Here is an 18,623-nt window from a genome sequence, read left to right as displayed (position 1 = left end):
TAATTTATTGCTAAATAAAACCATTTAACCTATTGATCAGCACAAACAACAGGTTTTATTCATTTATTAGGTTATTATACATGCATAATTATATTAACTATGCACTTAGGGGTGTTTTCTTTATTTATTTTATGTGGCATGAATGGGCCCGATTTATCCAGCCATGCTGTACCCATGTCCTTTGGTTGTACCCTTCACTGCCTCTGCAAACTTAACTACAGGTTAAGGAACATGATGTGACTTGGCCATATGACTTGCTTTGACCAGTGGGTTGGTAGCACACTTTAGGTAAGTAGCATGGCACATAGCATGTTTCCACTTCCTGACCCCTTTGCTGTTGGCCACATGACTCCCTGTGACCAATGAGATATGAGAAGTGGCATGTACCAGTTCTGGGAAGAGCAATTCATTGCAAGTACAAATTGATTCAGAAGTGTCTTTTCGTCTGTAACATTGGTAAGCAATATTCCAAATCGTAGCTGCTTCATGAACTCACTCACAGGGAAATGAGCACCCGGGCAACTCATAATCAACATATAACAGAAGGAGAAATAAATCTTAGTGGTTTTACTGAAATTTGAGGCTGATTTGTTATCGCCTAACCAAATAGATATACTTTCCAAATTATTCTTCTCTGACCTCTGGACCCTCCTTCCAAGACAAATAAACTCTCTTCCATTCTTGCCCTGGGAAGCAGCATAGAACAAAAAGTTTCATGTGCACACTTGGGACTTAAACTGCTTAGTTTAAAAATGTTGGTTCTACCACTTATTAGCATAGTGGTGGTCTTCAACAATTTGTGTGATCTCTCTTGAGAAAACACTTGTAGATTTAATTTTCTCTTTTGAACTTTTGCCATGAGAACATGCTTAGGCTAGCTTGCCGAATGATGCAAGACACATGGCCTACTCACTGCTATGACTGTGGCCAGCTAACCATGAGATATGCAAGTGAACCCACCTAAGACTAGGCCAGCAGATTTTAACCTGATTTTCTGATTTGAAGGCTTGTAAGCTGAGTAAAAGCTTACTGTTTTAAGACATCAAATTTTGGGGTAGTTTTATCATGTAGCATTATTACACAGCAGAGAGAAATATTTTTACTGGGGCCAAATGAGAAAGACATTTAGAAAGGGGAAACAAAAATAGATGTAAATAGCTATGTTCATTGCAATTGATACATAAGGAATTTTTTTTAAAGTTTCAGTCATAGAAAACATAGCAATTAGATGGCATCTGAGTTCTAGTTACTGTTAAAAAATATATGCATATGCAATTAGTTGACCAGCATTGACCCATGAAAGATTTATTCCTTTATCAGATAGCTTGTTACACATGTAAGATTGCATATCTTGGGTACATATGCGTGTTTTCTCTGATTGCCTTATAAATGTGGCATGAATGTGCTTATATGGTTAATGATGTTCTTTTCATGTGTCTTTCTTCATTTTATGCTAGAGTTCTCAGCAATTGGATTGATGTCAAAACTGGAACATTTTCAAAATACTTGGGATAAAATCAAGGAGAAAGCGAGGTGAAAAAAATCTGTAGAGGTAAAACAACATTTAGGTTTTACATCAAAATATGTCTATCAGAGAACTGTTGTGATATGGATCTACTCAGATGGGTAAGTATCAGTCCTATTGAAATAGCAACCTTCTTGATCACTTCCATTCAAATAACATACTACAAATCAAAAGAGCCTTTTTGAAAGGAAGATGATATAAAATGAACCATGTCTTAGTCTTCTTGTAAATGTGAATTGCCAGCTCTGAGGCACTTTGGAAATGTGTGGATGGCCTGGAGTTTTTTGGCTTAAATAAGTATCTTTAAATTGAGGACATTTTAGAACTTCCTGATTAAGGTAAACTGTGTTCTCATTCTGTTCCTACAGCTGGTCTAGTTGCAGAGACCTTCCTTGGCAAGCCATGCACTTTTCAATTTGGAAAAGATTTTATATACCATCCATTCTATCTTCATCCTAGTACAGGCCTCCCTTGAAAATGAACCTGTAGCCTTTGCTTGGCCATTTTCAGTGGATGACAACTCAAACTTCATGATATAATCTAGTCATTCTTGTTTGTTGGACAATTCTTGTTTTGTGTTCATTCATAATGTGACCCCTCTTCATCATTCACAATAGAACAACATAAAATGTGTCTGTTTCTTCTTCAATGTGACTGCACTTTCAATAGTCAAGATGAATCTTATAGCTACAGCCCCAAATCCTTTTATTTTGCATCATGGAGTGAAGTTTCCATACCCAGGGTCATCATAGTCAATCCTACTTGGAACATTATTTTAAAATATCACCCTTAAAATGAACTAAAGAATCTAGGTGTGGTTTGATTACTGTAGAACATTGGAACTACTACTTCTTTTAATGTAGTCTATTTCCACTAATCCATCAGTGTTACTCAAATTGATGTATCCTGTTTTCAGTTATAATAAAATTAGAAAATCAGAAACTACCCTAGATATTTTAAATGGAAAAAAGTTAATGCAAGGAATCAGTTACTTATGCAAAAGACAAGTTGAGGACATGGGGAGGCAACCTAGAGATTAGCCACACCAGAAAGTTGCTGCCTCTACAGAGCTGGGAGGACAAAAGCAGGAGGTGGTAGAACGAAGCCCAAGATACGAGTCTACTTAGTGGAAGTTAAACCACAGTGGGTCTTCCTGGTGGACGATGGTGCCGCTATGGGAGGGGATGCCCACTAGGACTTGGAGCCATGGTCCTGGAGCCCTGTAGTAAAACTGTCCTACCTATAGGGAGGGAGAGGGGAGGGAAGAGCCTGGAGAAGAATTAAAGATAGAGGAGCCAAAGAAGCATAAGAAAACCAAGAGAATGTGACATTATGGGAAGAGAATTTGGCTTTTTAAAAATTGAAGATAAAATGGGAAAAGAACTAAAAGTATTTACTGGTTTTGGTTGGGGCTGGAAGGTCACTGATGATATTATCAGTGAAGGGATGGAAAGGAAGATGTATTAGAGAGTGTTGAATGATGCAAAGGAGAGGAAGAAATGGGACATGAGTATAGACAACTCTTAAAAGAAGCTTGACTACAGTGAAACAGTAAAAAAAATATGGTATCTATTAATTAATATGTAATAATCTGTAGGTAATAATAAACTGTTGTAAGTTCTTGATCAGAAAAGAAGTTAGCAAAAATCTCACTCATTCAGAGACTCTTGAAAATATATGTATTTATTTTAAAACATAGTGAATTATGCATTACTTGGCAATTTACAAATAATTGACAATATTTACCAAGTCCTCGACTATATGCCAGGCATTGTGCTTTGGCTTTATCTTTATGAATGCACTTAACTCTTACCAATGGGTGATATTTCTAGATAGCTCTGAGTTTCCGTTGTCTTTGCTGCTGGAAAAGTAAGTTATTTCAAGCATATCTCTATTTTTATAGACTCATCCTGGTACCACTTACTCATTATTGTCTGTCTTAATAAATAATGGAGAGCAGTGAATACTGTTCTCTTCATTCCTGTGGTAACCATGATTATGTTCCCAAGTATTTCCAGCTTCTTGCCTTCATGGCACAAAACATCTTTGGACTTCCTGACCCCTTTGCTATTGGCCACATGACTGTGTATGACCAACGAGATGTGAGAAGTGGCATGTATTACTTCTGTGGAAGAGAAATTCATTGCAGGTGCAAGTTGATAAAGAAGTGTCTTTTCCTCTGTAACATTGGTGAGCAATGTTCTACATCATGGCTGCTTCATGAGCTCATTCACAAGGAAGTGTGCCACTAGGCAACTCATAATCAACATATAATAGGAGGGAGAAATAAACCTTAGCAGTTTTACTGAAGTTTGGGGCTGTATTTGTTATCTGCTAACCAAATGGATATATTTTCCAAATTATTCTTCTCTGACCTCTGGACCCTCATTTCAAGGCAAATAAATTTCCTTCCATTTTTGGCCTGGGAAGCATCGTAGAACAGAAGGTTTTGTGTGCACACTTGGGACTTAAACTGTTCAGTTTAAAAATATTGGTTCTATCATTTATTATTAGCATAGTGGCCTTCAACAATTTATGTGATCTCCCTTAGTATCAATATTCCCATTTATAAAATGGATATGATGATGGAATTTGTTTCAGAGGATTTCTGAAAGGATAAATTTAAATTATTGTATGATATGCCTAACATAAACTCAATGCATAGTGGTCATTCAAGAGATCTTTGCTCTTGTTATAATTAATCACTGATTGAGAATGCTTCCAAGTTTATGCCTTAACTGAAGCTTGCTTGTCCATACATACAGATGTATGCATATAATATATATTCATGTGTTGCTCAGTTTTTAAATGTCCTTAGAGTTAGGAGTTCAAACTGAGGTCCACATGCTTCTCAGAGCCACTTCTAAAATCTCTAGTCTTTTGGATTTATACTATTTGGATATATCACACGTGGCTCATTTCTTATTTCTTTTATCTACTCATGTCCTAGGTACTCCTCTTTAACCTACTAGAAAATATGAAGCCTGGCTGAGTTTTACCCTCTACCCTTAAGTGCTTCCATCATCCTGAAGGATTTCACATTGACAAGTCACTAAAAAAAAAAAATAAATAAAAAATAAAATAAAACAACAACAACAACAAAAAACCACAAAAAAAGCTGAATAAATGCACAAACAAAACAACTAAAAAATATCAAAACCCAAACCAAAAAATGATAAAAACCCCTAAACCCAGTATTCTGGTTCTCAGCTACCTCACTGCTACTCCTCCATGTAAGTACTCAAATTCACTCATGTAAATAACGCCAGATAATATTCTTGATCAGAACTTCTTCACTTCAGATAATTTTAAATTCAAATACATGATTCTTTTATTATAATTCCCTTTGGTCCCAGATTTCTCACGCGGTTACTCCCTCTACACTATGTCTTGAACCTTCAAAGTTTCCAGCCCCTTGAGCCCCCATGTCAGCCTCCTCATGTCCCACTCTTCACTCTGTAGACCACAACTTCATGGTCTATTTCAATCCATCCTTTCCCAGTGCGCTAATCAGGGGCTCTTCTGCCATTTTATCCAAATCAACTATCAAACTTCCAACCACAAAATAATATGATGATTTATCTTCTTTGCTCTTATAAATGCTCCTAGAAATTATCACATAATCACTTGATTGCTGCCACTACCAATTCATGGTCATTCATCATTGAGTGGAAATCAGTCTTCATTCCCTTAGCTTTGACTCTCAGTCTGTATTACTTCACACTCAGTTGAATATTTAGTTTCCTGAATCATTGACAATGCCTCTAACCGTCTGTGCTCCTTGTACAAACTTGCTTGAATCTGAATCCATATTGCCTTCTTGATTTCTGCTAGAATGGAAAGAACACATCTCTTTCAGTCTAAACTCAGTCTCTTCACCAGTTCTCTGGATCCTCCAAATTTGTCAATCATCCCCTCTTCCTCCATATCTTAAGCCTTTCCTCTCTAAAGGAATCAGAATCATTTTGTTCTCTCCCAGGGCTTCAGGAACTTTGTGATGGCTTCCCACTGCCTTCAGCATTGAGTTCTGATACTTTGGCCTGGCAACTGTCTCCTTCAGCTCTGCCCATGTTTCTTCTCCAGTCTCACCTTTCCTTCTCCCCAACACTTTAACTGCTTATTAAATATTTGTTGCAAAATTGATAAAAACTCTCAACATTATCTATGAAGATTAAATAAAATTATGATTGACTAAGGTCACTCAGGTGATTAAGTGTCAAAGTCAGGTTTCAAACCCAAGTCTGTCTTCTGCCAGAGATCCAGGGATGGTTCAACACACGCAAATCTATAAATGTAATTCAACACATAAATAGAAGTAAAAGTGAAGACCATATATGATCCTCTCAACAGATGCAGAAAAAGCATTTGACAAAATTCAGCCCCCTTTTATGATAAGAACACTTAACAAAATAGGCATAGATGGGACTTATCTAACAATGATAAAAGCCATATATGACAAACCCACAGCCAACCTCATACTGAATGGGGAAAAATTGAAAGCATTCCCACTTAGAACTGGAACCAGACAAGGTTGCTGTCTATCACTGCTTCTATTCAACATAGTGCTGGAAGTCCTAGTCAGAGCAATCAGACAAGACAAGGAAATCAAAGGCATCCAAATGGGGGCAGAAGAAGCCAAACTATCGCTCTTTGCTGATCATATGATCTTATATCTAGAAAACCTCAAAGATTCTGCCATGAGAATACTGGAATTGATAAATTCAGCAAAGTCTCAGATTACAAAATCAATGTACATAAGTCAGTAGCAGTCCTACATGCCAACAACAGTCAAACCGAGAACCAAATCAAAGACTCAATACCCTTCACAATAGCAACAATGAAAATAAAATGCCTAGGAATGTATTTAACTAAGGGAGGTGAAAGACCCCTACAGAGAGAACTACAAAACACTGAAGAAGGAAATAGCAGAGGATGTAAACAGGTGGAAAACCATACCATGCTCATGGGCCTGCAGAATCAATGTTGTTAAAATGTCTATCCTACCCAAAGTGATCTACAGATTATATAAACAGACTTTATACCAGAGAATAGCAATGTTTTTAAAAAAAACAGTTTAGTAAGGTTCTATTATAGAAGATATTATTTTCTTTTGTGGGCAAGGCCTCAAGTTTTATCTTCATTGTATTCTGCAATGTGTCTAGCATGATTTTTTGGATTATTTTGTACCAAACAATTATTTGTTAAATTGATTTAAATGTAGATAAGATGAGTGTCACTTAAGCCTTTAACCCTGAGTTTATATGTCTCTAGAGGCCAGGCAAATAAATTCAGTGATTAAAGCAATTCAGTGATTGAAACAAAGATGATAGGGAATGTGGAGGACTGTAGCAAAGTGGAAAGTGTAGGTCCTGCCTAAAGATATTCACATTCAAGTTTGTAAAACAATATTTATACCAAACAAAACACATCTGTGGGGTAATATCGACTGCCATTGTTTCCAACCCTTGCTTCAGTAATAGCTTTAATTAGAAACAGCTTTGGCTAGACACATCAAAACTGTAGCAGAATTTAAATATTATAGCCAATCCTACACTTCTTAGTTCAAACTGAGAATTAAATATAGTTGCCTATTCCACAAATGTTTGACAAAAGCAAAAATAACCTATTTGAGAAGGAAACCATGATGAAAAGAAAAGTAATAATATGAAAACATGTTGTCTTGGTATTTTCCTAAAACCATAAGAAAGTATGTAGAGAGAGAAGGAAAGAAGAGAATTTTTCTGATCTAGTCTTCATCCATGAAATCTTATTTGCTTCAGTATCAAATTTAGACTTCTCTGGGGGACTTGCAAGGAAAGCAGCTAACATAGCGTTGCTGAGGTTCAGAACTAAAGACTTACTATGATGCTCTAATCTTGTCAAGGGAAATAACTTCATAAAGGGATATCAGATGCTTGGAATGGAAACCACCACTGTGCACTCAGCTCTCTGTATCATGGCAGATTTTGCTAGTTGATCAAAGTATTCTTTCTGGGTGGAAGCCCCTTTCAACTCTCAGAATTCTTCTCAATATAAGGAGTACTACTATTTGAGTTTCATATGAGTTAAGTCAAGATCTGTCTGGAAGGCTTCTTTTTTTTTTTTTTTAGAGGCATGTAAATGATAACACAGCATCTAGTAAGCACTGACATATCAAAGGGTATAAAGAGGGAAACCTGATTTAGTGATAGAAACAGCCCACCATGAATATGAGTCTTTTAGATTCATGACTGTATGCTTAATTGGTATGCTTTCTCTCCTAAATCAAACCCTTATATATTAACTATAACATTCTCCTATCTGGCCTCCTTGAATGCAGTCTCTTCCTTCCCATCTCTACCACATATTTACTAGATTAATGTACCACAATCTCCACTGTCATCATATCACTCTCTTGTTCAAACAATAAATTGTTGTCTTCTACTACTTCGTATAGCTCTGTGTGTATGCATTTTACTTATTAAAGTAAAACATGCCGTGGTTCAGTAAGTTTGGGAACCTCTGAGTTTCCCCATAGCCATATTTTTTAGAGAAGTTTATTTATATGGCATGGATCACTAAGGTTTTATACAAAAATAAGTTTGGCAAAAGTTGCCATGATATAGTAACAGACACTTATTCACTTTATGGAGCATTTTCTGATCACAGACAACCTGATAAGAAATAGAATTGTATAGGTTGATAACAAAAATGCAATCTATAATAAACGCCCTGAAATGATGCTGTGCATTAGAAGCCATGTTTTTCTTTGCAGTGCACTATGCTTAATTCATGACTTGTCTATGGTAATTATCTAAGCCAATTTGGCTATGATTTTCTTTATTATTTCCTGTTTTTCTATGATGCTTTAAGAATGACTTCCAAAGCCTTATTTATATTTCTAAATTAATGGTTTGTGCAGGGGAATAGGACCCAGCAGTAAAAGAAGAAGAAAGTAAGCACTCAAAAATGAGTCCATAAATGAATTTCAGAGTAATGTTTGCTGACAAAATTGTGTTGTGATTTTCTTTTCTCCTGGTTTTCCATCCGTAGATAACAATGCCATACGTTTGTTTTTATGGTCTTTACTTTGTCTTTTATAGGGTCTGATAAGCAATTTGAAGTCGGAAAATAAAGATCAACTTTTTGCATTTCCAGGGTGATATTAGGACTTCGTGGTTGTTTGCACAGTTCCACTTAAAGATCACAATCTCGAACACGTTGATGAATAAAAATGTCTTCTCTCTTCCTAAGGAGCAAAGTAAACCTGCAAATGGTGAATTGTACAGTTAGCCAGGGAAGGGCATCACACAATTCTGGCCTTTAAGTAAAACTACGTATGACTACAAGTGCATGTCTCTAACATGTGGAAACATGCAAAGTGGTGACATGGAGATCTGAAGGAGCTGCAGTCTGATACAGATGCAGAGAATGGCCCTTGGTACCCGGCATCCCTGTTGCTCAAGTATGGTAGGCAAAATCATCTCTGCCTTCTTCCTCATAGCCTGTGAATATGTCACCTTATATGAAAAAAGGGACTTTGCAGATGTGATTAAGGTTAAGGGTGTTGAGATGGAGAAATTCATCTAGATCATCCAGGTGGGCCCAATCTAATCGTAGGAGTCCTTAGAAGTGGAAGACGGAGGCAGAAGAATGGATCAGAGGGACGTCATGTGAGAAGGACTCTACTTGCCGTTGTTGGCTGTCAAGACAGAAGACTAGTGGTTCCCTCTAGAACCTGTGGATGACCCTTCGTGTACAGGCAGCAAGAAAATGTGAAACTCTGCCCTGCAACTAAAAACTGAATTCTGAGTTTTACTTCCTTCTTTGCACATGTGTGTTCATCAGTTGGTTCCAATTTAATAGTGAATATGGGGAGGAGGGGAGGGACATAAAATTACCTAACAGGTACTATGAACACTATTTGGGTGATGAGCACACCTTTATCTGGGACTCAAACATTACAAAAGTGATCCGTGTAACCTGAAACATTTGTACTTCCTTACTATTTTGAAATGAAACAAAAGAGAAACTGAATTCTGCCAACAGCCCCAGTGAGTAGGAAACGGATCCTCCCCTCGAACCTCTGCTTTAGGAAAGAAATGTAGCCAGCTGATACCTAGGGAGACCTATTCCTGGCTTCTAACCTGCAGAACTGTAAGTAATACAATTTTGAGGTTTTAGGCTACTGTGTGTAGTAATTTGTTTCTGCAACAATGTACCAAGTAAAAGCACATTAGAAAATCACACTGGAAAGATATGAGAATAAACTTCAGTAGAGATTTCTATAGTCAAGTACTAGATTCCTAACACTTTAGAAGAAGATGCAGCTTGCATTCTCTCCTGTTTTATTTGAGAAGCCCTTTGTCATATGCACACATATGTCATATGTTTCTGTACACATCTACTGCTGGTTTTCAAGTTTAGGCAGCAAGGACATCTGGGAAAATGTTTGTCTCCTCGGAGGGCTTTTGGTTAACAGCTACTTTTACGCACATCCCAAGATATTTCTTTATGTGTTGGCATTTTACTGTTTGAAACAGAGTGGCAATTATAGTTGAATTGTAAATATTTAAATTTCTAAGAAAAAAGCCAAACTTGTTACCAGATCTTATTTCTCCTATAATAATTATAAAAAAGTAATAATAAATAACATAGTCTTGATGTTTTCCTCATGCACCGTTTTTGAATTCTCATGCCATTGTTGGTTCAACTGTTTTATGATTGCGATGTTTTATTGTACATCTGCTTAGAAGAGTCCCATAGCCAATAGGATAAGTCCTATGCATTATTGGCTTTATAGTAAATATTTACACATCTATTAGTAAATATTTAACCCATCTTTATAGGTCGTGAACTAAGTCTAGATTTATTTAACATTTTCCTCTCTCTTGTTACAATCAAAAGACCCAATCAATTCATTTTAATTCTTCCAGTGAACTTTTATTGAACGTTTGCTAGATGGTACACACTGCTACAAGAATGTAGAAGAAGACGAAGTTCCTGGAATATCTCACAGAAATTTTGGAGAGTCACAGCAGTCAACAAGTGGAAGGAGGTTTCTGAGCCAGAGAACCAGTTGGGATAGGCAGCATCCATTGGTAAGGCAACCCTTCTTCACCATCTAGTGCCCTTCATTTATATGTGGCTAGAAACTTCTAGTGGAAGGTCTTGAATTCTGGTATCACTACAGATTAAAACATACAGGAATATATATCAATTTATTTGAATTAGGTTGAAGAGCTAAATTGTTGAGGTTTGACTAAAAACCTCTAGGAAAAACATTCCTTAGAGGGGAACTGATGACTGACTAGAGATTCCAGAGTTACCAAGAGAGCCTGGGAGTTAAAGGAGAACAAATGGCTCTTAGAAGACCCATGATGACTAAAATACTTGCTGGGTAGTGCGGTGGTTAAGGGTATAAACTTCAGAGCCAGACTGCCTGGGTTCAAATCCTGTTTCTGCCATATGGTAGCTGGGTATCCTCCATTGAGTTATTAATATTTCTGTGTGAAAAATGGAGATGACAGTAATAGCACTGTATATAAAAGAGGTTTTTGTAAAGACTAGATGAGTCAGTAACAGTCATCCCTGGTATACATGGGGCATTGGTTCTAGGACCTCCCTCCCTCAGATACCAAAATATCCACAGATACTCAAGTCCCTTGTATAAAATGGCTTAGTATTTGCAGATAACCTATACACATTCCCCTGTATACTTTAGATCACCTCTAGATTACTTATAATACCTAACACAATATAAATGTTAAATAAATAGTTATTGTACTGTATTAGTTTTTTAATTTGTATTTTTTAATTGTTTTTTTAATTTTTTTCCAAATATTTTCGACCTGTTGTTGATGGAACTCCCAGCTGGCAGAAGCAGCTGATGCAGAATGGAGTGAGAGGGCCAACTCTACATCTAAAAGCACTTTTTATTTAGATTTCAATAAATGCAGCTACTATGAATATCCTTGAAATGAAGAACTGTGGGGCTTTTCTAGAAAAGTAGAGCACATTTACATTTCTTGTGCATTCCAATTTGTGGATGAGAGGGAAGCCCTAAGATCCAGTGGGCAGTAGAGCTTCATTTGGTGGCTCAAAGATGAAAGGCAGGAAGAAAGAAGAGCTGGGCCTGGAATGCAACGGCATTGGTGGTGCAGGAAGCAGCTCAAGGAATCTTTGAGCTGCAGCGGAGAGCAATGGCAATGCAGAAGCAGCAAGTGGAGGCAGCATCAGTGGCTCAGGGCACAGTGATAGAAGTTTGGTGGCATGATGGCCTGCCCTGAGGTGGTGACAGGCAGTGATCCTAGCCGAACAGGCAGACCATGGCCTGGAATGGAGTGACAAGGGAGACTGCCACAAGAAAGGAGTTGATTAAAAAAGGCTCTCTGTCTGAGTAGGTTTAGTATCAACCTACAGTGGCTCAGCCTATTGAGGGAGCACCTCTAGGACCAATCCCCCCCTTGGCGGTCCACATGGACATTCTAGAGGGAGAAAAAGATCTGTAAAGGGAAGAGAGCAGAGGTTCTGTGTCGGGAAAATCAGAAAGGGCTTTCAAAGCAATAGATTTGCTTCTGATATTGTGACCATCAGTGTACCCACAATTTGGTGAGGATTGGGGTTTCTTCAGGTTGCACAAACTACATATTATGTAATGTGATAGATATTCTACCAGAAAGGTCAACTGGGAGCTCAGAGGAAGGAACATATTTGGCCTGAACATAATGAAAAGGTTGAAGTAATGAAATGGAAAAATGGTTTGGGGAAAAGTTAAAATAAAATGTGCTAAGACTGTAGGTAAGGAGGAAATTTAATTCATTTCCTTTTTTGCATTCCACTTATGTTGATGCCTCAACTTATAATTGTGTATGCTTCTATTTTGGTTGTTGGATAAAGAAATAATGTTAAATTCACCTTTGACTCTCATACCTTACAAACTAAGGTTATACTGGTAGGTTCTGTCAATCATTTCTATTTATTGTGCATACTTTGTATAGCTGATCCTTTAATAAGCAGTGAAGAGGTGGTATGCACATTGAAAAATCACATGTTCATTCTTCAGCTAGAATACTTTCCAAATGGTTGTAGCACACAAGAAGAAAATGTCACAAATCACCCGTGAAGGTCATGCAAATATATATTCAAGTCACTATAATGCAGCAAACTCCGTACACAATAATCAAAGGGAAAATGAGGACATGCACGTGTGTGTGTTATTCTACACATGGTCCCTATTCCCGTGATATAAAACAGTGCCAAAGGGACTTGTAGTGCTAGTAAGTTTTAATACTTGTGTCTACTTATAAAAGCTACATTTTAAAATTCATTGGTCACTAGTGCAGACATATAATAAAATACAATATTGGAGTCAGATTCGATCAAATTCACCTCACATGTTGCTCAATAATTGATCATAGTCTCTGAATTGGAAAGAACTCAGATGTTAGGTACTTCAACCTTTCTCCCAATGCACAAAACCTTTCTACAGTATCCCTGAGAGATTGTATCTAATATTTGATTGCCACTTCCGTGCCACTGACACTTCTCTGGTTCTTGGTTTGCTTCCAGTCTCTTAAATAACATGCACCCAGAATAATCCATTTTCTCATCTCTTCTGACTCCTTTTCCTTGTCTGCTCTTCTCCCACTTTCTTTTTTACCCTCTGTCCTATAATATTCAAAAAATAACTGTACATATGATTTCTAATCCATAATACTATTGATTCTCAGGCTCCAGTCATGAATTTTCAGCTGTCTGATAGATCTCTTCACAACTAGAACCACAGCTGAACATGTCTTAGCTCCTGGGTCCCCTATTTTAATTGATGTCACTACTCCACTCTCTAGCCTGAATTCAAAACCCCAGGTTTTTTTTTTTTGGTTTTTTTTTAAGACACGGTCTCGGTCTGTTACCAAGCTGGAGTGCAGGAGTACAGGCATGATCATAGCTCACTGCAGCCTCAAATTTCTGGGCTCAAGCAATCTTCCTGCCTCAGTCTCCCCAGTAGCTGGGACTATAGGCATGTGACACCATGCCCAGCTAATTTTTTATTTTTTTGTATAAACTGAGGTCATACTGCTCATGCTGGTCTTGAACTCCTGGCCTCAAGTGATCCTCTTGTCTTTGCCTTCCAAACTGCTGGGATTATGGGCATGAGCTACTGCACCTCACCCAAAACCCTGGGTATTTCTAATTCTTTCCTATCCCTCATTCCTTGTACTGTGTTAGTAGAGAGGAAAGAATCAACTGGGAACTTACAGAACTTGGTCTTGGTTTTAGCCTCACTAATTAACAGCTTCTAGGACCATTGAATAATTCATTTAATTGCCTTAAGCTTTAATTTATCTAACAAACGAGCTGATTGGAATACATAATTTTCAACGTTTTTCCAGCTACAACATTCTGTTCCAAATCCTGTCAGTTCTCTTGTGTCAGTATTTCTTTGCATCTATCTTCTTTCTTTTTACCTTTACCTCTACTGGTCCCATCCACATGAATTCATGTGGAGTTTAATGTCTTCAATGGACTTTCTTCATTTAGTAATTTATCTTTTCAATAAATTTTCCTGAGACATAATTATGGTGAAATTCTTATTCACAAACTGGCAATGACTATCTCCTGAGGATCAAATTCAGACTATGGTTTCATCTCTTATGCACATTTGTCTATAGTTCTAGAACTAACTTGAATGCTTTGCTCTTCCTGTACATATCTTTCATTTTCTGGTCCATGCTTCTTTGCACAATCTGTTCCTTCTTCTTGGAATTCTTTTTCTTTCTATTTCCATATGTGCACATCCTCTTCATTCTTCAAACCTCATATATATGTAGTGAGGATTGAATTAGCTAATTCATGGAATGCACTTTGCAGAGTTCCTGTCACATTAAGTACTCAATAAACATTGCTGGTTTTATAACTTTTGGTATTTTCTTGGCTACAGCACTGATTTGTGTTCCATCTTTGACTCAATATTGATTTAGGAGTGAGTTTTAAACTCTTTATATTGTTGGAATAGTTTGTTTAATATTTGACAACTTTAAATTGTGTTTTGAAAATGTATTCTGAACAATTTCTTTGTGGAGAATTTATTTCCATTTTTTTTCACGTCCTTGAGTATTGCCATTTTTTAAAGGAGTCCCTGAGTCTTTTCTGTCTGGAAAATGTGAATTTTAACATATCAGATTCTTTAGGTATTTATTCATTTTCATTGAATTAATTTGGCATGGACTGATGTACTTTGGGGGTTCATACTATGATTATGAGTTTTTAACAAATTATTTGTATGGGTGTCTGTCCTATATATTGTGATTCTATGTTACTTGGCACAAACATTTGATAATGAATATAATTTCATTGAGATTGCTTCTTTTATAAAGACAATATACTCCTTTTTGCATGGTTAATAGTTTTTTATCTTGAATGCTACTTTGGCTGATGTGAACATTGCCATTTCTGTTGTCTTTTTGTTTGTATTTTACAGATATGTCTTTGCCTATCCTTTATTTATAACCTTTCCAATTCATCTTGTTTTAAGTTTGTCTCTGATAAACAGCATATTGTTGAATGTTGTTTTCTATTCCAATCTAAGAGTCTTTGCCTTTTAATTGGGGAGTTCAACACATTTACATACATTGTCATAGCTGATATGTTTGGTCTTACTTCTGTCGTCTTATTTCATGGATTCTATTTTCTGTGTTTCCTTGCCATTTTCTATGTTTCTTCTCTTGATATTTGGACCATATTTTGTTTGCTTTTGTCTTTTGAAGGGATTTAAAAAAGAGAACTTCTGTTTTAAATTCTAACAATTATACCTTTACGTTTATCTTATACACATTTAAACCAATATTTCTCTAATTATGATATTTGAGAGCAAAATAATATCTTTGGTTTCATCTTGACATACTTTGTTTTTGCTTTTCCTCCCTTTCCACGCCAACTCCTCATTCACGATGGGCGCTCTTCTCTTGTCTTTTCTTTCTAGCACAAAGTTTTAATGTGAAGTTGAAAGTGGGTATATCAAGAACTTCTGGCATGTCATCAATCCTTCTATTTTTCCTTATAAGTACTCTCCTTTGTAACACTGGAGGAAATTAAGAGAAGCAATGGGGTCAAAGCTATGTCTACTCAAGCTTAGAACCGATTTTGTGAAATGTGTCACTAAAATCCAACTATGTTCTCCTGACTTCAGTTGTTAGGCATATTAATCCTTTTTCCTCCATATGTCTTTGACCATGGCTTCCTGTTTCTTCATGTCTCCCTCAGAAGGCCTTCCTTAACCAACTCAACAAAAGCATATCTCAATACCCCATTATTCTCTTTCCTAGCTCTCCACTTTCCTCCATAGCATTTATTATAAACTTAATCATGTATTAACTCATTTGCTTGCTTTTTTAATGTCTGTGAACTTGATTAGACTATAAGCTCCAAAAGTACAAAAATCATGTGTGTTTTATTTACCACAGTATATCCCAGACGTAGCACACTGGGTGCTGAGGATATAATTGATGAGTGTAGACTGAATTGAAGGCAAAGCATGGCAGTATAAGAGACTGTTATGCCTTTTTAAATAAAGTCTCTACTTAAGTTAAAGAATACCACCTCTTGCACTGATCTAAGACAGTACCTAAGCACCCTACATTATGCAATCCTTACCCACAAGTATTCTTGGAAACTGGATAGTTCACAAACACATTTCAGCACTGGGTTTAACAGCTAAAATGCCCATCAATTTCTGCCAGGTATATATTGCATATACTCTTTATCTATGGCTGCTATAGATCTACCAACTCCTGGACATATCCAGAGGATACCAACACATTTGTTAGATGCTGAGGTCTCTTTCACTGCTCTGCTGGATGTGGATACACAGTACTGGAATCCTCATTTTGTAGGATTCTACTACATTCTTCAGTGCAGTGAGGAGAATGTGTATGTCTTCCAGTTCATAATTAAGTTTGTCATGAACCCAGCAGCAGTGTCATGGTCTCCCCAGGTACCTCAGGTCCTTTATGAAAGAGTTTTCTATCTTTGCTTGTGAGAATAGCTCAGGTGCCATTCAGTGGGGTTGAGTGTGGAGCAGACACCATACTGACCTTTCCAGTGATTATCTCTACCTGTGGACTTATTTATCAATTTTTTTCAGATATGAAGTGTAGGCTTAAGATAAGAACTTTATTACATGCATAAGAGATAAAGATTTTGTTTTGTTTTGGTTTTTTTTGAGACAGAGTCTCACTTTGTTGCCCAGACTAGAGTGAGTGCAGTGGCGTCAGCCTGGCTCACACCAACCTCAAACTCTTGGGCTCAGCGATCCTCCTGCCTCAGCCTCCCGAGTAGCTGGGACTACAGGCATGTGCCACCATGCCCGGCTAATTTTTTCTATATATATTAGTTGGCCAATTAATTTCTTTCTATTTATAGTAGAGACGGGGTCTCGCTGTTGCTCAGGCTGGTTTCGAACTCCTGACCTCAAGCTATCCGCCCGCCTCTGCCTACCAAAGTGCTAGGATTACAGGCGTGAGCCACCGCGTCTGGCCAGAGATAAAGATTGATGCTATGTTTTATCACAATTAGATATTTGTGTGAGTTATCTTAGGTTTTCCTTGAAAAGATGATTTTATTCTCCCCTGAGAAGCAACTTCATTCTAAGATTTGGCTAAGAGGAAACCAAACACTTTGTGGTTGTGTGACAGTGAATAAGATTCTAGTGAAGAGAATTGTCTAATAGGCAACAAACTGAAATTGCCAAATCTTTTCCTACTGGCTATTGTGTGAAACTCAGTCTTTGGCCTCTTATGAGTCCACCTTGGTACCTACAACTCACCAGCTGAGAGGGAGCTCTAGTCCTCATTGGTCTAGGAGCTTGGAAAACTATAGCCAAGCATGAATGGTATGAGGAGATTTAGAGGTGTCTACGAATTTCCACCATGAATTGTCTAGTGTAAGGAAGGATAAGTGTCCCTGCTGAGGAAGGGTGGAAACAGAGAATGGAATCAACTCAGTATATCTATGGAAAGGGAAGCCCTGGACTTATTTCTGCCTTTGCCCCAGGAACCAGGAAAGTGCCAGTTCTCCTTTCTATGCTAAATAGTCATAGGGATAACCACCACTTACACATGCAGTAATCTTTCCTTAATGGCAGCAAAGCGTTTTAAGAAGATATATTGTGGGAGCCAGGATTCTCTTTCCGGGCATAGGGAATTTTGTAGGAATGAAGGGCAATTTTATCATCTTTCTCTTGAGAAACAATTCCTTTACTGTCTCTTGGGCATATTGATGACTGCATGATAGTTGTAAAGTACCTTATTTCCTTTTTAAAGGGAGAAACAAATGGGGTAATCAGTAGGAGAAAAGAGGTGACAAAAAGATGTATGGATAGCCTCCTTTTATGGGATAGGCCAGTTAAAGGGTAAATAATTATGTTGTTTTAAGATACTAAATACCACCATTTATAAATAGGAGAATTAACAGGGGAATTTTTATGAAATAAGATCATGTAAACCTTAACCTGCAGAGAGCATGTGGTCAAATTTCTTCCATTTTTGCAAATGAAGAAACAGGGTCCCAGAAAGGAGAACTGTAAATCCATAGTTAGTTGCTAGAAGAACAAACACTAGAACTAAGGTTTTATCACCCCTTTCCTAGTCCTTTTCCTTTTGAAACTTGGTACAAATTGAAATTTTTCACAAAGTGTGCATCTCTCTGTGCAATTATGATACCGTATTTTAATTGTCTATTGTTGAGCATATCTTCCTGACTAAACCGTTAGTTCTTGGAGGGAGGGACTTAAAAATATCTTTGTATCTCTTGGATACAGCACAGTATCTGAAACATATGTAACATTCAATTAATGCTATTGTATGTGGGAGTTAAAGAATAAGTAAATGGACTTCTATGCAATCAAATTGATAATTTTTCTTTCTGTTTTCCAAGTTTGAAAATTTCTGACCTGCAGTTTTGTTCCTTTTGAAATGGAAAACAACTCTATGGAGTAATAATACATGCAGCCAGGTCTGTACTGTACATAGATAGGTGTATGTGATGTTCTTTGTGTCACTGACTCTCAGGCATCTTCTCATATATTTGGGACTTACCCATGCTACAGCAGGAGAAGGAG

Source organism: Microcebus murinus, chromosome 8, assembly GCF_040939455.1.
Source record: "Microcebus murinus isolate Inina chromosome 8, M.murinus_Inina_mat1.0, whole genome shotgun sequence".
Lineage (NCBI taxonomy): Eukaryota > Metazoa > Chordata > Mammalia > Primates > Cheirogaleidae > Microcebus > Microcebus murinus.
Note: the sequence above shows the minus strand (reverse complement) of the source record.